Here is a 27,378-nt window from a genome sequence, read left to right as displayed (position 1 = left end):
TTTTAACAGGATCAGGTGCTCTAAGCTCTCAGAGGATGTGTGTGTGTGTTAGTCGCTCAGTGGTGTCCGACTCTTTGTGACCCCATGGACTGCAGCCCACCAGGCTCCTCTGTCCATGAGATTTTCCAGGCAAGGGTACTGGAGTCGGTTGCCATTTCCTACTCCAGGGGATCTTCCCAACCCAGGAATCGAACCCGGGTCTCCTGCACTGCAGGCAGATCCTTTACCGACTGAGCTACAAGGGAAGGCCTCCTCAGAGGATAGAAAAGAGCAATTTGAGTTGACAATATGGGACAGAGACTCCTCAGTTTTGAAGTGAGAGAGAAAGGGCAGCTTACAACAAATCTTAAGCCAAGGGTGAAGCTGGAGAGATGCCATGGTCAGCTAGTAGCAGCTAATAAGTTGACTAAAAACAATTTGGACAGGAGAAAGTTTGCCAAGGAGAGAACTTTTATGACTTAACTTTATTGCTTTGATTTCCTAAGCTTAGAGAAATCAAATTTTGCTACTGTACCTGGATTAGCATTAGTTCTAAGTTCAGGAAGGAGGAGAGGAAACATTTACTGTCCCTGAAATAGAAAATATACAAGTATGGTTTTAAAACAGAAATGCTATGATATGCTATGGTATGGCCGCTTGTATTAATTAGATTAATCTTCCTGCTGAAAATCACTATATAAACTAAGTAAACTACAAACACTGGTAGTGTGAAGTTATCACAAAACAATTACGGCAGCCAGAAGGTGAAGAGCCAAGACTGAGAGGTAAAAGGAACCCCAAAGAGGTCAGCCTGAAATCTCTGCCCCTGTTGGCCTTAAAGCATGTGCTGATTCTTCAATTATAAAATCACCATGTATGACAGACCAAGGAAGAGCTCATGGAGCTACGACATTTTACAACAACACCCAAGGGAAGAAGCTCAGGAAGGACCAATGAAATATTTTGCTCTTGAGGTCATGTAGTCCTGTGAATAGGATAATCAGAAACAGTAGATGTTCCTTTATAAAGCAAATCATCTCTCAAGCAAAACCAGATTATTGGGCCCTGAACAAATTGCAAACACAAACTACGACTGTCAGTAGATTCTGAGCTACTCTGTAAACCATAGCATATTTTTATCCCTTTGAGTGATTCCTCCCTGCTAATAAATGTGAAATATTTGGAAAAGAACACTCTTTGAAGTTGAAGCCAATCTCATTGATCTTCTCTCAGAAATGGACCTGCTACACAAACAGCTTTCTCAACTCCAAGGAAATCCCCAATAAAGCAAACGTTTTACCTTATATATGGCAAAACCAATACAATATTGTAAAGTTAAATAAAATAAAATAAAATAAAAAAGAATTTTTCAAGTCCTGATAATTAATATCTCTTCACATTTACATGAAAGACTTTTACAAAAAATCAGTTACTTCTCTTCTGCAAGTTTAAATTCAGGTTCAGATGTAGTTCAGGCAAATAAAATTATGTAAACAAGTCATAAAATAATCTAATTTCCTCATGTCATCCCCATGATGTAAACTTATCAAAATGAGACTAGGCCAAGGTTGAAGAGAGTAAACTCATCAAATTGAGTTAGAAAAGTCTCTCTAGATATATTCAAGATAAACTATGGGAGAAATACTGAAACTTCATCTACAGTAAAACAGTTGTATAGTGAATTTAATTCCCTACACGTTTCTTTCTATTTGTCTTAATAACAAAAAAAGGATTTATGTTTCAATAACCAGAAAAATCCAACATAACATTAAGGTTAGCAGATATTTGGTCCTGTCTGAAATGTATGTAAGACATTGAGTCCACTCAAAAGGTTCTTGAAATTTGGCCTGTCACAAACGTCCATGAACACATTTTGTCCATGCTGAATGGTTTCAGACAGGACCAAATATCAAGGTCCTTTTCACATGCATCAAATGTCTTAAAACATTTTGGACAGGACCAAATTCCAGTAAGGCAAAAGAGCAATAGGTGTAAACAAAAAAGAGAGGAAAAAAAAATTAAAAGGTAGTGATATAAAACAGAGTCAGATCTAAAGATAAAAGCAACAGAACAATTTGTTACACAGCACTCTTTGCATGAATAGAATGGGGCCACTCATTAGCTTTCAACTTTCCAGCAGCAAGTTATAAAAGGAAAAACTGATTGGTTACGGAATTCACAGTTCAGTTCAGTCGCTCAGTCGTGTCTGACTCTTTGCGACCCCATGAACCGCAGCACACCAGGCCTTGCTGTCCATCACCAACTCCCGGAGTCTACCCAAACCCATGTCCATTGAGTTGGTGATTGGCATCCAATCATCTCATCCTCTGCCGTCCCCTTCTCCTCCTGCCCTCAATCTTTCCCAGCATCAGGGTCTTTTCCAATGAGTCAGCTCTTCGCATCTGGTGGTCAAAGTATTGCAGTTTCAGCTTCAACATCAGTCCTTCCAATGAACACCCAGGACTGATATCCTTTAGGATGGACTAACCAGTCCATCTCCTTGCAGTCCAAGGGACTCTCAAGAGTCTTCTCCAACACCACAGTTCAAAAGCATCAATTCTTCGGCACTCAGCTTTCTTTATAGTCCAACTCTCACATCCATACATGACCGTTGGAAAAACCATAGCCTTGACTAGACGGACCTTTGTTGGCAAAGTAATGTCTTTGCTTTTTAATATGCTATCTAGGTTGGTCATAACTTTCTTTCCAAGGAGTAAGTGTCTTTTAATTTCATGGCTGCAATCACCTTCTGCAGTGATTTTGGAGAAGGTATAAATAAAGTCAGCCACTGTTTCCACTGTTTCCCCATTTATTTGCCATGAAGTGATGGGACCAGATGCCATGATCTTCGTTTTCTGAATGTTGAGCTTTAAGCCATCTTCTTCAGTCTCCTCTTTCACTTTCATCAAGAGGCTCCTTAGTTCTTCTTCACTTTCTGCCATAAGGGTGGTGTCATCTGAGGTTATTATATTTCTCCCGGCAACCTTGATTCTAGCTTGTGCTTCCTCCAGCCCAGCATTCCCCATGATGTACTCTGCATATAAGTTAAATTATGACCCAGATAATCACGATGGTGTGATCACTCACCTAGAGCCAGACATCTGGGAATGTGAAGTCAAGTGGGCCTTGGGAAGCATCACTACGAACAAAGCTAGTGGAGGTGATGGAATTCCAGTTGAGCTATTCCAAATCCTGAAAGATGATGCTGTGAAAGTGCTGCACTTAATATGCCAGCAAATTTGGAAAACTCAGCAGTGGCCACAGGACTGGAAAAGGTCAGTTTTCATTCCAATCCCAAAGAAAGGCAATGCCAAAGAATGCTCAAACTACCGCACAACTGCACTCATATCACATGCTAGTAAAGTAATGCTCAAAATTCTGCAAGCCAGGCTTCAGCAATACATGAACCATGAACTTCCAGATGTTCAAGCTGGTTTTAGAAAAAGCAGAGGAACCAGAGATCAAATTGCCAACATCTGCTGGATCATCGAAAAAGCAAGCGAGTTCCAGGAAAACATCTATTTCTGCTTTATTGACTATGCCAAAGCCTTTGACTGTGTGGATCACCATAAACTGGAAAATTCTGAAAGAGATGGGAATACCAGACCACCTGACCTGCCTCTTGAGAAACCTATATGCAGGTCAGGAAGCAACAGTTAGAATTGGACATGGAACAATAGATTGGTTCCAAATAGGAAAAGAAGTACGTCAAGGCTGTATATTGTCACCCTGCTTGTTTAACCTATATGCAGAGTCCATCATGAGAAACATTGGGCTGGAGGTGTTCCTAAAATAGAATCAAGCTGTTTGGAATAAACTCAATATATTCTGATACAAAGACTAGAAAGGTATGCTATCCTTATTGTCTTCATCAACTAGACACCATGGAATACAGTAAGCATCACCTATGTAATATACAAAATGGAGGATTTTGCAGCACTCATAACAGGCTAACATATCAAATAACCAACTGGACTTCAGTGCTTCTTTCTTTTTTTTTTGGTAACTGACATAATATATGCAACATAGGACTGTATATAGTGGGAAAATAACACTGGAGGCAGAATAAGGCAAACACAGATTTCAGTTCTGGCTTTGCCAGGAAATCTGTTACCTTGGGAAGTCGCTTCAATTCTCTGGCATACCATTCCTTAGTCTGTAAAATAGCAAGTCTAAGCTTCATTTCTAAGGTTCTTTCCCGCTCATAGTTTCTCTATGCTTCTAAGAAAGAAACCACGTGATTTACAGCAAACTTGAGAGTCAGTAAGAATAAAACATCTTTCACTCTCACTGTCGGCAAAGTCATTTTGCAACAAAATGAGACAAAGTAGTCTCTTTAGAATAAAACAAACTGTCCCCATATCTTACTTGGTAAAACATGAACATAACTGAGACTCTTTTATGCCTATCGTTTATAAATAGGTGCACCCACATTATTAACAATTATGTGTGGGTCTTTATGGCATCAACTCACAAGAACCAGTAATTTTTCAGTTTTTACAAGTAGACACACTCCAGTGTTCCAGAGTTTCTACCTCGCAAAGACAGGTTGATCCTGAGTTCACTGAAGTTTGGGCAAGAACTTAAAATGAAACTGCTATGAAAAATGAACTAATATTTTATGGACACAAACTACAGAAAACATATTTTTCTGGGCATTGTAAGAAATGTAAATAAACACACGTTGAACAATATTGGGAACTTCAAAGTCTCTTTCACTCACTCTGGTAGAATAGTTTTTGAAATTATTCATTTAATTTTTTTAAATTCATTTTTCATTGTGATAACAATGGTTTCAACATTTTATAAATTTCACATGCACACTCTATGCTCATGTTTGTATGCCCTACAGCGTGATCACCACCAAACATCTAGTTTCCATCTGTCACGTGACAGCTGATCTCCTTTACCATTTTACTTTTCCCCAAGGTCCTTCCCTTCTGATAACCACTGCTCTGCCTCTGTATCTACAGGTTTGTTCATTTTTTTGTTTCTTTTTTTCCATATATAAGTAAAATCTTACAGTATTTGTCGTTCTCAGTCTGACTTACTTTACTTAGCACAATGCCCTCTATTCATGGAGGGTGGGCATGAGGCCCATCCATGTTGTTGCAAATGGCAAAACTTCATCTTTTTATAGCTGAGTAGTATCACAACTATTGTGTTGTGATAAGTATGTGCGTGTATGTGTATTACATCTTCTTTATCCATTTACCTGTTGATGGGTAATGTAAGTTGTTCCCATATGTTGGCTTTTCTAACAGTGCTGCAGTGAACACAGGACTGCATGTGTCTTTTTGGATTAATGTTTCCCTATCTTTAGGATAAATATCCAGAAGTGAAATTGCTAAATCAAATGGTAGTTCTGTTCTTAATTTTTTGAGGAATCTCCATACTGGTTTCCACAGTGGCTACACCAACTTACCCTGCCACTATCCATGGCATGTAAGGATGCCAAGAAAAGGATGGTTCCCTTTTCTCCACATCCTTGCCAACACCTGTTCTTGCTTTTTCTGATAATAGCCATTCCAGTGCTTATAAGTGATACCTCACTTACCACATTGTGCATTTAACATAGTGCTAGACTTCAGGAAGTGCCAACACACTCCAGTGTTCTTGCCTGGAGAGTCCCAGGGATGGAGGAGCCTGTGGGCTGCCGTCTATGGGGTCGCACAGAGTCAGACACGACTGAAGTGACTTAGCAGTAGCAGCAGCAGACTTTCATAAACAGTCATAAACATGAACACATCTCCAAAATACAAATTAATGCAAATGAAAATCCAATGATTTAATTTGATTTTGTTTAACTGAAAAGATAAAATAATGACAGGAAACCCTTTTTCATCTGTGTAACATCTGTCTGAGTCCTTTGCATTTTTAATTCCATAGACTACATTGCAATTACACTGTAACAGCTTGAGAAAACACTGCTGGATGGTCAAAGTATTTGACATGAGAGAAGCATATTACCTCATATATTAAAGCTAAACCTCTTATCTCAAATATGGAAAAGGGGGAAAACATGGAATTTTTTATTGCTAGTTTTCCTATAGTGGATGTAGTCCATGGGTAAAGACCCTAGAAAGAAACAAGCTGGGCTACAGGCACCCAATAGGAGATTTTCTATGTTCTACAGATGTGACTTAAGAACATCTGTTCTTAATACACGTTGCAGTGGCCCTAATCCCTCTCACGCTTCACCTCTAGCTCAAGGTTGCTGTTTAGTGGCTAAGTTGTTTCCAACACTTTTGCAACCCCATGGACTGTAGCCCACAAGGTTCCTCTGTCCATGGAATTTCCCAAGCAAGAATACTGGAGTATGGTTGCCATTTCCTTCTCCAGAGGATCTTCCCAACCCAGGAATTGAACCCATGTCTCCTCATTGGCAGGCATATTCTTTATCACTGAGGCCCCAGGGAACCCCCCTAATTCAAGGTATTTGATTTCACCTTTAGTTCTTGGAATCTGGAGAGATACAGGCAGAAAACTTTCAGCTACAAATGAAATGAAAATGCTTCTGTTTATCCTATCAAGTCAGTTTATTTTAGTACAATGCTAATCAATATTCAACTTCTTGGCCCAGCTTTAATTCCCCTATTTCCTATAAATCACTCTTATACCTCAGGATGTCTGCCTTTGTCATGTCAAACATCAGTTCCCCTCAACTCTGGCCTTTGGGTTGGTTTTCCTAACTCAGACCAAGTCCCCTCATTTGGACAGTCTTTCCTACATCTCTGGATCACTTAAGACTAAAATTTTGGAATTTTTCTAGCAAACAGAAAAATAATCAATTTTTACATGCATCTTGTCATAATCATCCTCTCTAATAAAACCTGCTAAAGTTCACAGTTGTCCAATAAATTGGTTGAGTAAAATAAAGGTAGGCATCTTGCTTACAAATCTAAAAAAAGTGAATAAAAGTTATCATGTAATTCCAGCTGAGCTATTTCAAATTCTAAAACATGATGCTGTTAAAGTGCTGCGCTCAATATGCCATCAAATTTGGAAAACCAAAGGGCTGTAAAAGCTCAGTTTTCATTCCAATCCCAAGGAAAGGCAATGGCAATGTTCAAACTGTCACATAGTTGCATTCATTTCACTCATTTCACAGGTTAGCAAGATTATGCTCAAAATCCTTCAAGCTAAGCTGTAGCAGTACGTGAACAAAGAACTTCCGTATATACAAGCTGGATTTAGAAAAGAAAGAGGAACCAGAGATCAAATTGTCAGCATCCACTGGATCATAGAAAAAAGCAAGGGAATTCCAAAAAAACATCTATTTCTGCTTCATTGACTATAATAAAGTGACTGTGTGGGTCACAACAAATGGTGGAAAAATCTTAAAGAGATAGAAATACCAAATCACCTTACCTGTCTCCTGAGAAGCCTGTATGCAGGATAAGAAGTAACAATGAGAACCAGATATGGAACAACAGATTAGTTCAAAATTGGGAAAGGAGTATGTCAAGGCTATTTATTGTGACCCTGCTTATTTAACTTAAATGCAGAGTACATCATGCCAAATGCAAGGCTGGATGAATCACAAGCTGGAATCAAGACTGCTGGGAGAAATATCAACAACCTCAGATATGCAGATGACCTGATTCTGAGAAAGACTGAAGGCAGGAGGAGAAGAGGGCAACAGAGGATGAGAAGGTTGGACGGCATCACAGACTCAGTGGACATGAGTTTGAGCAAACTCAGGGAGATAGTGAAGGACAGGGAAGCCTGGCATGCTGCAGGTCATGAGGTACCAGAGTCCGACATGACTTAGGGACTGAACAACAAAACAGACTGAAAGTTTGCTATCACACCAAAGAAATGTTTCCATTAGTAGATACTCACATACTTCTACATATGGTTATGGATATAGACTCGTGTTCACCAATCACTATCAGTGAAACACTAGGTAAATTTATTGAACTGCTCTGAACCTCAGTTTTCTCATTTATAAAATGTGAAATATAACTGTAGCTTTTTCACAGGATTGATGGGACATATAAATCAAATCATGTTGAAAGCCTTGGGGCTTCCCTGGTGGCTCAGCAGAAAATAACCCACCTACCAATACAGGAGACACAGGTTCAATCCCTGTGTCAGGAAGACTCTCTGGAGAAGGAAATGGCAACCGACTCCAGTATTCTTGCTTGAAAAATCCCATGGACAGAAGAATCTGGCAGGCTACAATCCATGGAGTCTCAAAGAGTCAGAAAGTACTTAGCAACTAAATGCTGGTTATTGTACCTCATCTGTAAGATATACCTATGTTTTTAAGAACACTAATGTCTCTCCTTTTTGCCTCTCAAATTTTCTACTCATTTACATACCATCCCTTAATAAAAATAAGATCAACTCTCCATATTAAAAAGCAATAACATCTTATTCATATAATACTGCTAAGGTGAACTTTGTGTTTTCTTCTCGACTAAAAGTGCAGCAAATAATTTATACTGATTTACACAATGTTGAGTCTGTATTTTTTTGGGGGGGCAGCAATTCAGGGTTTATATAAATAGAAAGAGAAGGAAGAAAGAAGAAATAAAGTTGACATGAATTTCTCTTAGAATAGGATTATGTACACTTACCCATGCTCATAATTCATTGTCTAGTTTCAAGTGAGCAGTCAGACACCTAGTTGAACTTAGTACAGGACTATGCATGCTAAGTCACTTCAGTCGTGTTCAACTCTTTGCAATCCCATGGACTATAGCCTGCCAGGCTCCTCTGTCCATGGGATTCTCCAGGCAAGAGTACTGGAGTGGGTTGCTATTCCCTTCTCCAGGGCATCTTCCCAACTCAGGGATTGAACCAGCATCTCTTATGTCTCCTGCATTAGTAGGCAGGTCCTTTACCACTAGCACCACCTGGGAAGCCCGAGTACAGGACTCCATCAGACAAATCTGAGTTCATACATGACCTCCATCACTTATCAGACCTTAAGGAAATCACTTAGCTTTCCTGAGTATCTATTTTCACATAGACAAATAAAGATAGTAGTTATTCTTATGAGATTGTTGTGAGGATTACAGTAAACACTTGGCATCTACGAGGCATTTGATAAACACTAGTTCTCTTTCCACACTATATCAATTATGACAATAAATGGTAAAATAAGAAACAGGCAAATGGAGATCCTCAACCAGATATAAATATACCTTAAACATAACTTCTTTATGTTATGATTATTATTTACTATATAAAATCGGTAAAACAGTCAATCTTCAGTGCTGGTTTTTTTTTTGTTTGTTTGTTAAATTAACTCTATTGAGACTTGCCTTATGGCCCATTATTTATCTTTGCATGACTTATAAAACATTTTTGTTAAACTCTCTACTATGATGGTGGTTTTTCAATTTGTGCTAGTAATTCTGTGAGTTTTTGCTTTATATATTTCAGGGATTTGTTATTGTGTTTATATGAATTTCCCTGAAGGAGCAAATGGCAACCCACTCCAGTATTCTTGCTTGGAGAATACCATGGACATTTTCTGGGTAAAATTAAGCTTTTCATTATATATGATATAGTTTCTCTCTAATAATTCTTGCTTTCTTAAGACTATTTCTTCCTGATGTCATTTGAACAGTATATTTCTCTGCTTAATATATATACTTGGTATATATTTTGTTGTCTTTTACTTTCAACTTTTCTATACCATTAGGCTTTAGATATCTCCAGGGTATATCAGATAGTCAGGTTTTATAAATCCAGTAAAATAATACTGCCTTATTAATGAGTTCATTCTGCTTACTTCTAATATTATTATTAATATGCTCACATTTATTTCTACTATCCTTTTACATACATTTCATTTCCCTGTTTTCCTCTCTTTATTTTTATTCCCTATTCATTTATGTTACATTGATTGGGCTTTTGTCCCCCCTACTAGTTTGCAAGTTGTATACTCATATTTGTTTTAGTGGCTACCCTATTTAGAAAAAAAAAAAAAAAAGGCAGCTTTACTGAGATAAATTCACAAGCCATAAAAGTCACCCATTTCAGGAATATAATATTCAAAGACTTAGTATCAAGGAGTTGTACAACCATCACAACAATCTAAATTTAGCACATTTCTATCACCTCAGGAGAAACACTGTTCCCTTTACCAGTCACATCCCATCCCTTAGAGGCCCTAATCCCTGTTAACCACTAGTCTATGTTCTGCCTTTTAAAATTCACTTACTGTTGGTAGACATTAGCCTGAAGCGTTCAACCACCAGATCAACTAGAACCTAAGAAATGCTGACCTTTTTTGAACTCTGGCACTTCAATCAACTGTCTTGACCTGTCAACCTCTGTCCCCGTTCTATGCTGAATTTTCTTGCTCAAGCCCCTTCATGAATGTGCACACACTGTCCAAGCCTTCATGAACATGTATATACCTTAATTTAAAACATCCCCAATTTTCTTGTCTAGAGAAGCTGCCTTGGGAAACATCCCTTGTGTTCTTTTTACTTGCAAGTAATAAATCCTTCCTTCTACTGAAAATAAAATAAAATAAAATTTTCCTATTGTTGACATTTCATTTCATCTTAGTCAAAAGGCAGAGATATGATTCTTGACATTTCAAATAATTAGAATTATGCAATATATAGTATAGTCCTTTGTGACTAGTTTCTTTCACTTAACATAATGTTTTCACTCAGCATGATGAAAAAGTTCATCCATATTATAGCCATTCCTTTTTATGCCCCAATAATATTTCATCATGGGCTTCCCTGGTGGCTCAAATGGTAAAGAAACTGCCTGCAGTATAGAAGCGATTCAATCCCTGGGTTCGATCCCTGGGTCAGGAAGATCCCCTAGAGAAGGGAATGGAAACCCACTCCAGTATTCTTGCCTAAAGAACCCCACAGACAAAGGAGCCTGGCAGTCTATGGTCCATGGGGTCTCAAAGAGTCGGACATGGCTGAGTGACTAAGACAACAGTATTTCATCGTATGGATATAAAACATCTATTCATTACATGATGGAGATTTAGATTGTTTCCACTTTTTTACTATCATGAATAATGCTTCTAGGAACATTTATGTACAAGTTTTTATGTGGATATGTCTATTTCTCTTATGTATAGGCCTACAAGTTTAATTGCTGGGTCATATGCAGATGGGAATACCAGACCACCTGACCTGCCTCTTGAGAAACCTATATGCAGGTCAGGAAGCAACAGTTAGAACTGGACATGGAACAACAGACTGGTTCCAAATAGGAAAAGGAGTACGTCAAGGCTGTATATTGTCACCCTGCTTATTTAATTTATATGCAGAGTACATCATGAGAAACGTTGGGCTGGAAGAAGCACAAGCTGGAATCAAGATTGCCGGGAGAAATATCAATAACCTCAGATATGCGGATGACACCACCCTTATGGCAGAAAGTGAAGAGGAACTAAAAAGCCTCTTGATGAAAGTGAAAGAGGAGAGTGAAAAGGTTGGCTTAAAGCTCAACATTCAGAAAACAAAGATCATGGCATCTGGTCCCATCACTTCATGGGAAATAGATGGGGAAACAGTGGAAATAGTGTCAGACTTTATTTTTTTGGGCTCCAAAATCACTACAGATGGTGATTGCAGCCATGAAATTAAAAGACGTTTTCTCCTTGGAAGGAAACTTATGACCAACCTAGATAGCATATTCAAAAGCAGAGACATTACTTCACCGACAAAGGTCCATCTAGTCAAGGCTATGGTTTTTCCTGTGGTCATGTATGGATGCGAGAGTTGGACTGTGAAGAAAGCTGAGAGCTGCAGAATTGATGCTTTTGACCTGTGGTATTGGAGAAGACTCTTGAGAGTCCCTTGGACTGCAAGGGGATCCAACCAGTCCATTCTAAAGGAGATCAGCCCTGGATGTTCTTTGGAAGGAATGATGCTAAAGCTGAAACTCCAATACTTTGGCCACCTCATGCAAAGAGCTGACTCATTGGAAAAGACTCTGATGCTGGGAGGGATTGGGGGCAGGAGGAGAAGGGGACGACAGAGGATGAGATGGCTGGATGGCATCACCGACTCAATGGACGTGAGTTTGTGTGAACTCCGCGAGTTGGTGATGGACAAGGAGGCCTGGTGTGCTGCGATTCATGGGGTCGCAAAGAGTCGGACACGACTGAGCGACTGAACTGAACTGACTGATGCAGATAGTATAGTTAACATTTTAAAGAACTGAAACATTGTTTTCCAAACAGGTTATACCATTTTCACAGTTTCACAGCAACATATGAAGGGTCTAATTTCTCAGTCTTGCCAACACTAACTCCTGTCCTTATGATTATGACAGCGGAAGTGGGCTCAAGTGGTATCTCATTGTAGTTTCAATTTGCATTGTCCCACAGTTAATAATGTTGATCATCTTTTATGTGTTCATTGGCTACACATTTTTTCATTAGATTAAAAATGAAAAATACTTTGTCCATTCTTAATTGGATAGTCTTTTACATTGAGTTCTAAGAATTCTACATATTCTGGATACAAGAATCTCTTCAGATATTTGGAACACAAGTATTTTCCTTCTTCAGTGGGTTGTGTTGTAATCTTGATAGTGTCCTTTAAGGCACACAATTTTTTACTTTGATGATGTCCAATTTACCTTATTATTTGTAGATTTATGGTCATAATTAAGAAACCATTGCCTAATCCTAAATCAAGAAAATTTACTCCTAAGTTTAAGAGTTCTATGGTTTTAGCTCTTACATTTAAGTCTACAGGCCATTTTGAGTCATTTTTGTGTATTATATGAGATAGGGGTCTAATTTCATTCTTTATATGTAAATATCCAGCTGTTCTCACACTATTTGTTGAAAATATCCAGCTGTTCTCACACTATTTGTTGAAAGATTCCCATTTCCTCATTGAACTCTTGCAGCACCCTTATTGCAAAAAGTTTAACTGCAAATATGTGAGTTAATTTCTAGACTCTATATTCTATTCCACTGATCTATATGTCTGACTTTTTGCAAGTACCATGCTGCCCTGATTACTACAGTTTTTACCATAAGCTTTGAAATTAGGAAGCATGGATCTGCCAATTTTATTCTGCAACTTTAAAACTGTTTTGGCTATACAAAGTCTCTTGTTTCTTATATGAAATTTAGGATGATCTTGTCGATTTTCTGAAAAAGAAAGCCAGATGTATAGGAATTATGTTCTATTTATTGATTCATTTAGGGAGAGTAACAAGTGGTCTGTGGATGGTGACTAGAGGCATGAGAATAACAGCGTCACCTAGGATGTTATAGCCCAAGAATCTGCGAATGAGATTTTACCTGGTAAAAAAGGATATTTACAGATAGAATTAAGGATCTTGAGACAATATCATCCTGGATTATCCAACTGGGCCTTTAATACAATCACAAGTACTCTTTATAATACATAGAAAAAACACAGCCATTCAGAAGTGAAGGACATATGAATATGTAAATAGATATTAGAGTTATGTAGCCACAAGCCCTGAGTTGCCTGGAGCAAAAGGCAAAGAAAAGAAGAAAAAAAGGAGGATTGTCTTCTATAGACTTCAGAAGGAGTGCTTGCTGTTCTGTCAACACCTTGATTTTGAACTACTGGACTCTAAAATTGTGAGAGAACGTGTTTCTGTAGTTTTAAGCCACCATGTTTGTGGTAATATGTAATTTCCGCCATAGGAAACTAACCCAGAGAGTACTGTCATCTTAACAGTATACAGTTTTCCCAGTAAACATGTAAGGATATGAGAGTTGGACCATAAAGAAGGCTGAGTGCTGAAGAACTGATGCTTTCGAATTGTACTGGAGAAGACTTCTTGAGGGTCCCTTGTATGGCAAGGAGATCAAACCAGTCAATCCCAAAGGAAATCAACCCTGAAGTCATTAGAAGAACTGATGCTGAAGCTTTAATACTTTAGCCACCTGATGTGAAGAGCCAATTAATTGGAAAAGACTGATGCTGGGAAAGATTCAGGGCAAGGTGTGGGGGGGAGGGGATAAGATCGTTGGATGGCAACACTGACTCAATGGACATGAGTTTGAGCAAACTACGGGAGATAGAGGACAGGGAAGCCTGATGTGCTGCAGTCTATGGGGATGCAAAGAGTTGAATATGACTTAGTGCCTGAACAACAACAAATTCATGAATATGGAATGTCTTTCCATTTATTTATCTATTATCTTCAGTTTCTTTCAGTGTTTTGTAGTAGTTTTCACTACACAAGACTTGCATTTCTTTTAAATTTAAATCTTAGGTATATTGTTCTTTTGGATGCTGTTGTAAATTGAATTATTTTCATATCATTTTCAAATTGTTATGCTATGCTATGCTAAGTCACTTCAGTCATGTCCGACTCTGTGTGACCCCACAGATGGCAGCCAACCAGGCTTCCCTGTCCCTGGGATTCTCCAGGCAAGAACACTGGAGTGGGTTGCCATTTCCTTCTCCAATGCATGAAAGTGAAGTTGCTCAGTCATGTCTGACTCTTAGTGACCCCAAGGACTGCAGCCTACCAGGCTCCTCCGTCCATGGGATTTTCCAGGCAAGAGTACTGGAGTGGGGTGCCATTGCCTTCTCCGTTCAAATTGTTATTGTGTATTTAAAATAAACCAATTTTTGTATATTAATCTTGTATCTTACAACCTTACTGAACTTGTGTTCATTCTTCCAGTATTTTTCTAATTTCTTAGAATTGTTTATATACAAGATCATGTCATCTGTTCAAAGAGTTTTATTTTTTCCTTTTTATAACTAGATACCTTTTATTTCTTTTATTGCCTAATTGCTTTGGATAGAACATGCAGTTCAGCGTTTGACAAAAGTGGAGAGAGTACATATTCTTGTCTTATTCCTGATCTTAGGAGGACAGTTTTCTGGCGTTCACCATCAAGTATGATGTTAGCTGTGGGTTTTTCATTATGTGCCTTTTGTAAGTCTACAGAAGTTCCCTCTCTTAGTTTGTTGTGTGCTTGTATCATGAAAGGGTATTTGGTTTATCAAAAGCTTTTTCTATGTCTATTGAGTTGATTGTGTGATTTTTGTCCTATAAAAGGTCTAATTTTTGTGTGTGCTAAACTAACCATGAATTCCTGGAATAAGTTCCATTTGGCCTTGCTGTATAGTCTTTATTCCTTTTGTATATTGCTGGATTAAGTTTGTTAACACTTTGTTGAGGATTCCTCTTCTCTATAGGAAATATTGATCTATTATTTCCTTTTCTCACAAGGTCTTCTCTGGTTTTAGTATTAACACTGGCCACACAGACAAAACTGGGAAATAGAACCTTCTCATCTACTTTTTGAAAGAGTTTGTGGGGAGCTGGTATTAATTCTTTAAAAGTTTGGTAGAATTCACCTGTGAAGCCATTTAGAGGCCTAGACTTTTCATTAGATACAACTTTTAAATTATCAATCTCTTTTCTCAGAAGTACAGTCAGATTTTCTACCTCTTGGGTTAGTTTCAGTAGTTTGTATCTTTCTAGAAACTTGTGTATTTCATGTATGTTGTCTCATTTGTCAGTGTACAGTAATTCAAAGGTATTCCTTGTAATTAAAAACAAATTCTGTAGAGTAGTAGTGAAGTCCTCTCTTTTTTCTTTCTGATTTTAGTAATTTTTCTCTTGCCTTTCTTTTTCTGTAGGCCAAGTAATGACTTATCAATATATTGATGTTTTCAAAGATTTTGAAATTCGGTTTTGTTAATTTTCTCTTTTCTATTTTGTTTCTTTCCACTCTACCATTTTTAATATCCTTTTTCTTGTTGTAGTTATAGTTTCTTCTCTTTTTTTCCAGTTTCTTACCATGGACAGTTATTTTGCTATCTTATTTTAAATAAAAGCTTTTATAGATAAAATTTCCTCTAAGCACTTCTTTAGCTGCATGTTTGCTCTAGAACAATTTCCACATACTTCCAATGGTTGTTTTTCTCGATTTTCACCAATTATAATTTTTTCACTAGGGAGTGGGTCCACAGAGCTCAACAAAAGAGTATTTCTGAAGTGCTTCATCATTTTACAGCAATAAATGAGCCAGGAAGTATGGTTTAATTATCAAGATGAATGCTAATTAATCAAGTGTAAGGAAAGGAATATGGCAATTGCATACTACTAAGGTTGCAACTTCACTAATCCACTCTTGTCTAAAGGAATATGAGCTTATTTACCAGAACTATGGTTCCCAGTCAAGTTCTAGACATTTTTTTCAAATCACTTTTAGTGCTGAAGCCTGAATATGCAATTTAAGGTTTAGTCAGCTGAAAGAATTCTCACAGCAAGAGCTAAAGTCTTCATTTTTTATCCCCAAACTATGTCTTATCTAAGTATCTCTAAAAGCAGAGCAAGAGCTAAAGTTTGTACTTCATTTTTTATCCCCAAACTACGTCTTATCTAAGTATCTCTAAAAGCAGATGCTATCACTGGAAACACTGCTTTTACCATACAACTAAAACTCTACTAGGTTACTGCTGTTACTGTTCAGTTGCTGAGTTGTGTCTAGTTCATTGTAATCCCATGGAGTGCAGCCTACCAGGCTTCCCTGTCCTTTACTATCTCCCAGAGCTTGCTTAAATTCATGTCCATTGAGTGATACCATCCAACCATCTCATTCTCTGTTGTCCGCTTCTCTCCTTGCCTTAATCTTTCCCAGCATGAGGGTTTTCTCCAATAAGTTGGTTCTTCACATCAGGAGGCCAAAGTATTAGAGCTTCAGCATCAGTTCTTCCAATGACTATTCAGGGTTGATTTTCCTTTAGGACTGACTGGGTTGATTTCCTTGCTGTCCAAGGGACTCTCAAGAGTCTTCTCCAGTATCACAATTCAAAAGCATCAGTTCTTTGGCTATAATCTATTAGGTTACAGCTGAAAAAAAATGAAAGAATAACTAACTGCTTCATTTCATTTCCCTCTTGTGTGCCTCAATTTCAGGATAGAGAAGACCCTTGCTAGTAGCTTAAGGAGATGAATAAAGAAAAGTGGACAGCGTGAAGGTAAGAGTGGCACAGTATTGAAGCAAGATTCTAGAGAAGGAAACTCAGGATAAAAATCCTGGAACACATGTATACCTGTGGCGGATTCATTTTGATATTTGGAAAAACTAATACAATTATGTAAAGTTTAAAAATAAAATTAGAAAAAAAAAATTCCTGGCATCAGTTAACATTAACCTTTGAACTCAAACAAGGTTTTCAAATGCGAATGAGCCAATCGTGAATGCTCTTGAACTAATAAATCAGTAAATTTAATAATCTATAAAAAGTGAGATGACAAACTAAAATTTGGAGGTTAAATATAAATGTTTCAAAAGTTGGTGAAAATGTGATAGAGAGTGCATTTGAGATAAATAAAAGGCTTCAAGGACAGCAGTGAAGATATGGCTAAGCTTAAAATAATATGAATTTGCTTGACATTCATTTGCATGCTTTTGTCACATCATACGGTATTACAGAGCAACCCAGAAATGGAGACAAAGAAGTGTTAGAGATTTTCCTGAGCAACTGGCTAGAATTCCAAACAAAAGCAATCCGGGATTGACCAGCTGTGGATACTAAAGCAAGAAAAACAAAAGGGAGCTGAAGCTGATGCAGAGAGCATAGAGGCACCACAGAATACAGATAATGGGCAGAGGCGTTATCTGTATGCTCAGAACAGATAATAAGCATATTGACTGAAAGTGAGAGCACAAATATTTGGACCAATGATAAGAGAATTCGAAACAAGAAAAGATTCAAAGGCAATTTTTTTTTTTCCTGGAGATGCCTAGAAGATGAGAAAAGCTGATGATAACCGGAATTGGTAGTTTTGCACTTTTCAGATTCAGTGGCCTAATTCTAAAGAATTCATCCTCCTTGCAGACCACCTGGGACTTAGCTGGTGCCCTGGCTAGTTCTCAGAGGAGGCTTGAGTCAGATTTTCGTATTTGGGGCTTAAGTTGTCCTAATTTCCCACATGCTGAGCTCATCTGTGTCAAGTCATTTCTGGGTTTCAGTACAATGTCACACTGCCTGCTTTCTGCACAGCCAGACAGTGCAACATGAAAGTGAGGAATGTTAACTTTCTATGGGGAAACTCTGACTAAGGGGAAGTGGCAGTCATAAGGTGCTAGGTAGATACTTATCCCTTTCTTTGTCCCTTTGGTTGATATGTTCAATTATGGTTTTTCCCTTGCAATCACTGCAAAACAGTTCTGCATGCCAGAAGAACACACCTACTGAGTACTCTATTTTTCTACAGCTGGCTAAAAAAGGTGGTTAGTGAAATAACCCATTATATTTCATTGCTTTCTATCTCTCCTTGTTTTACTATCATTTTTCCACCACATCATTGACCTTAAACTTGTACTTCCTCAATAAAGATTTATGATCCTTGCCTTTGGCTCTAATTTTCAAAGAACTTAGGTTGTCATGAAGTTCTAGTGGGAGAACTATCATGATAAACATGGAAAGAATCATAATGCAGGAAAGTGAAAGTGAAAGTCGCTCAGTTGTGTCCAACTCTTTGTGACCCCATGGATTTAGCCCACCAAGTTCCTCTGTCCATGGAATTCTCCAGCAAGAATACTGGAGTGGGTTGCCATTCCCTTCTCCAAGGGATCTTCCCGACTCAGAGATCGAACCCAGTTCTCCCACATGGCAGGCAAATTCTTTACCAACTGAGCCACCACGGAGTGCTAATGCAGGAGGATCCTATTAATCAGATAGAAATTCTATTAATCAAATTCTGAAGGCAGAAGAAATGGACTTGGAGATATAAAATGACTTCGAGACAGAACTAGAGCAATGGCAACTCTCAAAGTGGTAGGGAAATATGGTACTGTTTAAAAGAAAAGCTGAAAAAATAATTTCAGAGACACTGAGTTGAATTGGTTTTAAACAAAGTGCAATCACAGTTCGAAGGCACAATAATTGTAGTATTATGAAACACAGAAAATTACTTAAAAGAACATGCATATGCATACATATACAAATGACTTCAGACACATCAGATAAAAATGTTATTTTTGTGCTCTTTAATAAATATTTTAAAATCAATTTTCTTTAGTTCATGATTCATCAAACATTTACTTGGGTTCTTTATGGGCCATTTCCTCTTTTAATATGCTGAAAGCAGACAAAAGTAACTAAATTCTGTACATTAAAGACAGTAAGTGCTATGGGGAAAATAGAACAAGATAAGGAAAATCAGGACCCTTGGGAGATGGTGATGGAGGGATGGAAATTTCTAATTGTAAGTAAAAAAAATTTTCAAAATGTGAAGTATTGAGGCAGTGGATATCAAAAGGAGAAAAACCATAGGTGGAAAACACAGCTCCTGTGAAGGCCTGAAGTAGGAATAACATTTTTAAGAAATAGCATGGAGGCGAGGTTGGCTGGAGAGCAAGTAGCAGGGACAGAGGTGGGAACAGATCAGTCAATAATGAAAGAGCCAGATCCCAGACAGCTTTGTGGGTCACTGTGAGCATGATGGCTGCTAACTTTAAGGAAAACTGGGAACCACTGTAGAGTTTAGAGAAAGGCCATAGGGTAATTTCTGTGTGTGTGCTTAGTCGCTCAGTCATGTCCAACTCTTTGAGACCCCACGAATTGCAGCCCACCAGGCTCCCCTGTCCATGGGGTTCTCCAGGCAAGAATACTGGAGTGGGTTGCCATGCCCTTCTCTAGGGGATCCTCTCGACTCAAGGATCGAATCCAGGTTTCCCGAATTGCAGGCAGATTCTTTATCATCTGAGCTACCAGGGAAGCCCATCTACACCGGCATTACTCTAGATGAGTGTTGAAAACACACAAAAGGATTGTAAAGGCCACAGTCAAAAGAAGGCAGGTCAGGCAGCAAGAGCAATAGCTTTGTTGAAACATAATGTTGATTCTGGTCACAGTGTTAGCAGTGATGGACCTGGGGAAGAGACTGGATGCTGAATATATGCTGCAAATAGGGCCTGTGGGATTATCTGACTCATTCAAAGTGGGTGAGAAAGAAACCAGGAAGTAAAGAAATGACTCCAAAGCTTTAAGTTTGAACAACTGGAAAGATGAAGTTGCCATCCACTACAATGGGTAAGATGCTGGTAGAAGCAGGTTACAGAGGAAAGATGAGAGTTGGTTTTGAACATTTTCAGTTTGACATGTTTTTTCGACATTAAGTGAGGATATAAGGAGGGAGTTAGGTATACAAGACTAGAATATGTGTGTGCGTGCTAAGTCACTTCAGTCATGTCTGACTCTTTGTGACCGCATGGACTATAGCCCGAGAGGCTCCTCTGTCCATGGATTTGTGCAGGCAAGAATACTGGAGGGGATTGCCATGCCCTCTCCAGAGAATCTTCCTGACCCAGGGATCGAACCCACATCTCTTATGTCTCCTGCTTTGGCAGGTGGATTCTTTACCACTGGTACCACCTGGGAAGCCCATAAGACTAGAGGAGGGGTCAGCAAACCAGAGAGTAAGTGTTTTATCAGACTCTGTGGGCCAAGTGTTACATCTCAACCACTCTGCCATTGCGCAGTCAACAACAATATGCAGAAGAACAGGCATGGCTGTGTTCCAATAAAAACGTACACAAACAGGCTACAGTTAAATTTGACCTAAGGGCCATAGTTTGCTAACTCATGGTCTAGAGTCTGGAAAAGTGGTCTGAATTACAGAAACACAGTTGACAGTTAACAGCGTACAAATATTTCCTGCTGCTGCTGCTGCTAAGTCGCTTCAGTCGTGTCCGACTCTGTGCAACCCCATAGACGGCAGCCCACCAGGCTCCCCTGTCCCTGGGATTCTCCAGGCAAGAACCCTGGAGTGGGTTGCCATTTCCTTCTCCAATGCATGAAAGTGAAAAGTGAAAGTGAAGTCGCTCAGTCGTGTCCGACTCTTAGCCACCCCATGGACTGCAGCCTACGAGGCTCCTCCGTCCATGGGATTTTCCAGGCAAGAGTACTGGAGTGGGGTGCCATTGCCTTCTCCGACAAATATTTCCTAAGCTATGCTAATTTGATGTAAAACTTCTGCATTTGATATTTGTGTTTTCCCCTTATTCTGAATAGTAACTGTACTTTAAAAACTATATACATTTTTTTTTCTTTGAAAAGCAATCTGCAAGGAACTGTGAACATGCCCATTTGGTTCAATAAAAAGAATAATTTGAATGAAAACCTTAAGAACACAACTGATCACTAAATTTCTATTTAGTACAGAACATGTTAAATATTGGGCTTCCCTGATAGCTCAGTTGGTAAAGAATCTGCTTGCAATGCAGGAGAGCTGGGTTTGATCCCTGGGTTGGGAAGATCCCCTGGAGAAGGGAAAGGCTACCAATTCCAGTATTTTGGCCTGGAGAATTTCATGGACTGTATAGTTCATGGGGTCATAAAGAGTCAGACATGATTGAGAAACTTTCACTTCAATTCAATTTAATTCAATGTTAAATATTTAGTCTGCTTGCAATAGGCTCTTGAAATTGAGTATTTGAGGAAGCCTGTGCTATTCAACTTAGTAGAGCTACATATAAATAACAAGAACAAAATACATTTTCATGTATCATACTCAAAGTAAGTGGAAAATACCATAGGAACTATGAAAAAGTTGAGACTCTAACAAAAAAGAAATTGTCATCTGTGAAGCCATTCATCAAGGCAATTCTGATTTCACAGCCAGAAGTGTTTTAGAAATAAAGAGAAAAACTTCAGGACAAAAGACTGATATCATATTATTGATAAAGAATCCCACTGAATCAACAGGATGTTTAACAGATAAATGTAAGATACATTCTTTCCTAATTACTTAGCAAACAGAAAAGTACTACTAAAAAATATTCATGTAGGTACAAAGCATCAAATACCAGCTGCTGCTGCTGCTAAGTTGTTTCAGTCGTGTCCGACTCTGTGCGACCCAATGGATGGCAGCCGACCAGGCTCCCCCGTCCCTGGGATTCTCCAGGCAAGAACACTGGAGTGGGTTGCCATTTTCTTCTCCAATGCGTGAAAGTGAAAAGTGAAAGTGAAGTCGCTCAGTCGTGTCCGACCCTCAGCGACCCCATGGACTGCAGCCTTCCAGGCTCCTCCATCCATGGGACTTTCCAGGCAAGAGTACTGGAGTGGGGTGCCACTGCAACTGATTTTAAAACAACATATAAACACAGTATTAGAAAAACTAAGAATGCTAAAATCTTTCTGGTTTAGGTTTGGAGTTGTAACAATGCTAGAGCATATGGGAGCTGGGAAAGGGGCTGTTTTTATAGAAATCAATCATTTTAGAAGAGAATAGCAATGCTTCTCAACCTTTTGCTTTTATTGTCTACCCTGTGGAGTTTTTAGTCTTTTCCCTAATTGCAACCCCCTATGATATTTTGAAAACTAAGATGTATTGTATACATGTCTATGTATAGATATATGGCATGCAAATTGTTTGAAGAGCTACAAGCCATTTTAATATCTCAGATTTTGCCTCCCAAAGAACTAATGCTCCCCCCAACCATTAGGGGTGATACTACTCTCTTGAGAATAACTGTCTTAAACTATGGACTATCCGCCGATCAAAGTTACATGGTTCACAACTGTCTCTGTAATGCCTAATGCCTTGGTTGGTGGGGATGGGAGATGAAGAGGTGGTAGAAGGCTGGATTAGAGGAGTATGGCTAACAGAAAAATTATTTTCCTTTGCTTTTGCTGTATTTATTCCCTGCCTTCATCATTGTTCTGCTGAAACCTAGTTTGACTGTGAAGCATAGAAAGAGATAAAGAAATAAAGAAAAAGAAAACACTTTAACTAAGCAACTCATAGGGAAATATGATGGGGGTGAAAATGGATTACCAGTTATCAAGTGACAATTTCAGAAGAAATATACTCATAACAATTGATACAATTAAGATCCCATCTCAAGAGCAAGTTAAAGTTTACTTCCACATTATATTCATCTACTGAGATCCTTTGGTAGCCAAGATCAGTGTGAGTTACAGAATTATTTTCAGTCTGGTTTCATGAGATAATCTGATGGTCTTGGTATCTCAGTTTCCAGGTCTCAAGACAATCTTGAATTGGGATTTTGAGACAGAAAAACCACCGCAGGAACCTGTTAGGAAAACGGTCTTTGATATCTCATTCTAAATTATGATTATCTTGAAGTCACAAACCATTTTGTCTTTGCAGAAAAGATAGTGGGTTTGAAAGCAATAATTTTAAGTCAATTTTTCAGCCCCTGTTGGTCTTTTCATGTTGTGTTTGCAGGAGACAGAATCACAGATGTGGTGGGGCCCACTTCCCAAGGCCAGATGGTAACATGACTCATAGGATCAAGACAAAGCCTGCGAGTGAATTCTGAGAAAGAGAAGTGAGCAACAATCGGATTTTGTTTTTATAAAAATAAGTTGCTGTCACCTCTATGGTAAATTCTAACTACAAAATTCTACGTCCCATTTACATCCTGTGGCCAGCTGCAATTTCTACATGTGCTCTATCACATTTAGTGTTATGTGATCAAACTTGTTTATATGGAAAAATAGGTTTTAACGAAAATAAAAAAGTGTGTTTGGGCCCCAGATTTTTATTCCAATGACTCCGTGAACACCCAAAGACTTTTCCTCAAAAAGTCAACATACCAAAATAAAGCTGCATATCTTATTTGTCCAGAAGTAGAGCAATTGCAAAATGATTACAACATAGTAATACAACATAAGGTAGTTGGGAGAAATCCCAGAGGATGGTAATGCAGAGGGAAATTTTCCCCTGGAAATGGGGACTTCTTTGGAACTCTTAGACAACACTATCACACATCCAAATGATGTTCACTGCTATTAAAAAAAAAAAGAAAAGTAACATAACAATTGTGAATTGTAGCTCTGAACTAAGTCCCATTAGTTCGTAGGTCAAGGTCAATGCTTAGATAACTTTAAATTTCCCAGGACTGGCAGATAGTTAAGTTACATTTCCATAATAAATTTTCAGTCTTTTCATTCATTCGCCCAAGCACCCATCCAAGCCTTATCTATCCTTTCCTTCTAAAAGACATTGTCTCTTTCCCTACAAGAAAAAATCCAAGCCACTCCTTGTCTTGAAAGAAGAGCTACTTTGTCACTCAAAACCACTTAACCTCAAAAGGGTATCTCCAGTGGAGTCTAACTACGCCCAGTGCCTGCTTGTCTGCCTGCTTGTCTACACAAGCAGCGCACCCTGGTTGGACAGTCTGCTGGGAATCGATTCAAATGTTTCCGCCAGGTGCCCCAGAGGGATTTCCTCCCAAAGGAAGGGTATGTCAGGTACAGAAATTGGCCCAATAACTGTATCGATTGTGAGCGCATCCTAGTATCTTTTAGCCTTGTTCACAGTCTGGAACCACTTCAGAACATTAGGAGAGATGAGGCTGAAAGTAAAAATGGAAGGAATGTTATATGTTAATATTTGAACCACTGAACTACAGGAGGAACTGTACTGATTTCCATTAGGCCAAAGAACAAAGATTCACTTATGAATGATGAAATGAATGCATAAATTTCAGAAAACATACTCATAAATCTGTATGAATGTGTGCTCAAATGCTAGTAGGTTTTAAAAATAATTTCCCTCCCACAAATTTATATTTTTATATTTCATAAGCAAGTATCTACATAAGCTAAAAATCTCCATACATGTTTTAAACCACCAGTGGCTTTTGTAAGACACTAATATTTTGATTAGGTCCAAATACAGTATTTTGGTACAGACTCTTAAAATTAAAATGAACATTCCACTTAGAAGTTTAAAGAATGATCTTTCTCTTTGAATTTTCAATTTGTCCTGTTTTAGATGGAAAGGGTCATAAATTTAACCTTTCTCATAGTCCTTCAAGGCATTTACTTTAACTAGTGCCTATTCAGTGTAAGAAAGTCAAACATACTGCCAAACCAGAAAGTGACCAAAAAAATCTCAACTAAAGTTAGAAAATTCCTAGCAAAATAAATATTTAAATGTCAAATATAAGTTTATACTCACTATAAATTCAATATCTGAAGATGGTTTTAGATTTCTTGTATAAATGTTATCTGTTCTTTGCACAGAATTTTTTTTTTCCCCTGATGGTAGGAGGGAAGGGTCATTCTAGATTTAGGTACAGAACTGGAGTATAGAATTACATGCTGTATGTATTCAATCAATTTTATCCTTATATTCATTTTGTCTATCTTCCAAAATGCCAGTGAATCCTCAGTATACTTCTACATACTCAAATAAATATACTTTATTCTATTTCTATTGTTAGATGTCTATTGCATACACCCAATGGTTTAGCATATGCTTGGATAATAAACATATGGCAAATATGGTCACCTCACAAAAAATCTGTGCTATTTATTTTCTAGAGAGATTTCTATACTATATCTTTAATTATAACTTGTAAGAGTCTAAGAATATAATATCAGTATTTTAAAATATCTGGAAGGAAAATTTAGCTCACTAGGAAATATTTTTGCATCTAAAATTACTCTTTACTGGAAGTAATGGTTTTTCATCACATGCCATTATAATCAATTATTTTAGAAGCCACCTAATTTCCTAAGGAAGGCCACATAATATGTGATTTCTGGTCTGCCATCTAATTACTAGAGAAGGTAAATTTTACAATGCCTGTCAATGCGGAATTTAAATTTTACTTATGATGAGTTATGTATTTCTATATACTGGATTTAGATACTAGCATTTCTAAAATGGTTATGGTTATAATTGAAATTAATAACTCTCTTTATGACATGAGCATGATTCGGGAGCCCTCACACAATAGTACTTTGTCTGTAGCAGTGGCCTCACTGTTTTTGCTACATAGCTGTTTACAGTTTGTGAGAAATGGTATACCATAACTCACTGTGGTTAGAATGCTTTTGTTCTCTGTTCAGTTCAGTTCAGTTCAGTCGCTCGGTCGTGTTCGACTCTTTGCGACCCCATGAATCGCAGCACGCCAGGCCTCCCTGTCCATCACCAACTCCCAGAGTTCATGGAGACTCACGTCCATCGAGTCAGTGATGCCATCCAGCCATCTCATCCTCTGTTGTCTCCTCCTCCTGCCCCCAATCCCTTCCAGCACCAGAGTCTTTTCCAATGAGTCAGCTCTTCGCATGAGGTGGCCAAAGTACTGGAGTTTCAGCTTCAGCATCATTCCCTCCAAAGAAATCCCAGGGCAGATCTCCTTCAGAATGGACTGGTTGGATCTCCTTGCAAGGGACTCTCAAGAGTCTTCTCCAACACCACAGTTCAAAAGCATCTCTATTCTCTAGTAGAACACTGTCATTATTATAGTCCTAGTAAAAAGTCAAATAAAATAAATGGGATCTACTTCAAGTCATCTAAGACTAATGTTAATATTCTATAATGACAAAAGAGGGAATTATATGACTTTGCAAAAAATCAAACACCTGCTTGACTTTCATCTGAATTTTTCAATTTAAAACACTACACTGTACATAATATTTTGGAAGTTGAAACACCAGCTAGTCAAACTCATGAGATTTATTTATCTTTCCAGTGATAGAGCTCAAGAGTCAACCACATTATAAATAACACTATGTATTAACAATATTCAGAGAACAGACTTGTAGACACAGTGTGGGAAGGAGAGGGTGGGAGGAACTGAGAGAGTAGCACTGAAACATATACATTCAGTTCAGTGGCTCAGTCATGTCTGACTCTTTGTGACCCCATGAATTGCAGCAGGCCAGGCCTCCCTGTCCATCACCAACTCCCGGAGTCCACATATACACTACCATATGTAAAACAGACAGCTAGTGGGAAGCTTCTGTACAACACAGGAAGCTCAACCTGGTTCTCTGTGACAATCTAGAGGGGTGGGATGAGGGGCGCAGGGAGATTCAAGAGGGAGGGGCTTATACACTTATGGCGGATTCATGTTGTTGTACGGCAGATACCCATACAACGTTGTAAAGCAATTATTCTCCAATTAATAAATTAAAAAATAATACTGCTACTGCTAAGTCACTTCAGTCGTGTCCGACTCTGTGCGACCCCATAGACGGCAGCCCACCAGGCTCCCCCGTCCCTGGGATTCTCCAGGCAAGAAGACTGGAGTGGGTTGCCATTTCCTTCCCCAATACATGAAAGCCATTGCTGCTGAGCCATCTGGAAGATGGCTCATCCCAAAATACTCCATGATTATTATAATTAATAATTATACTTTCAATAATTATGTTAATCATTTCAAATCATAATTATACTTTGGCAAACAATGTAGACTTTGCTAGTGTCTCAGATGGTAAAGAATTGCCTCTATAGGGGGACCTGGATTCTATCCCTGGGTCGGGAAGATCCCCTGGAGAAGGAAATGGCAACTCACTCTAGTATTCTTGCCTGGAGAATGGACAGAAGAGCCTGGCAGGCTACAGTCCACCGGGTTACAAAGAGCTGGACATGACTGAGCAACTAACACTTTCACTTTCAAGTGACCTAGAAAATAGTCATTCCCCACTTTTCATCCAGATATAACCT

The 27,378-nt window shown here is 38.5% G+C and overlaps 2 long non-coding RNA genes across 2 annotated transcripts in view; both read right to left on the bottom strand.

Moving 5' to 3' along the window:
• The window catches only part of LOC123334668, a 131,175-nt gene that overhangs the window by 93,733 nt on the left and 10,064 nt on the right, over positions 1-27,378 (bottom strand). The window lies entirely within an intron of this gene.
• Positions 22,795-25,890, bottom strand: LOC123334669. The gene is made up of 2 exons (XR_006552682.1): positions 25,745-25,890; positions 22,795-24,271 (listed from the first exon to the last, which is right to left on the bottom strand). It is a non-coding gene; the product is annotated as an uncharacterized LOC123334669 (long non-coding RNA).

Source organism: Bubalus bubalis, chromosome 8 (genome assembly GCF_019923935.1).
Source record: "Bubalus bubalis isolate 160015118507 breed Murrah chromosome 8, NDDB_SH_1, whole genome shotgun sequence".
Lineage (NCBI taxonomy): Eukaryota > Metazoa > Chordata > Mammalia > Artiodactyla > Bovidae > Bubalus > Bubalus bubalis.
This window is presented reverse-complemented; position numbering and strand designations above follow the sequence as displayed.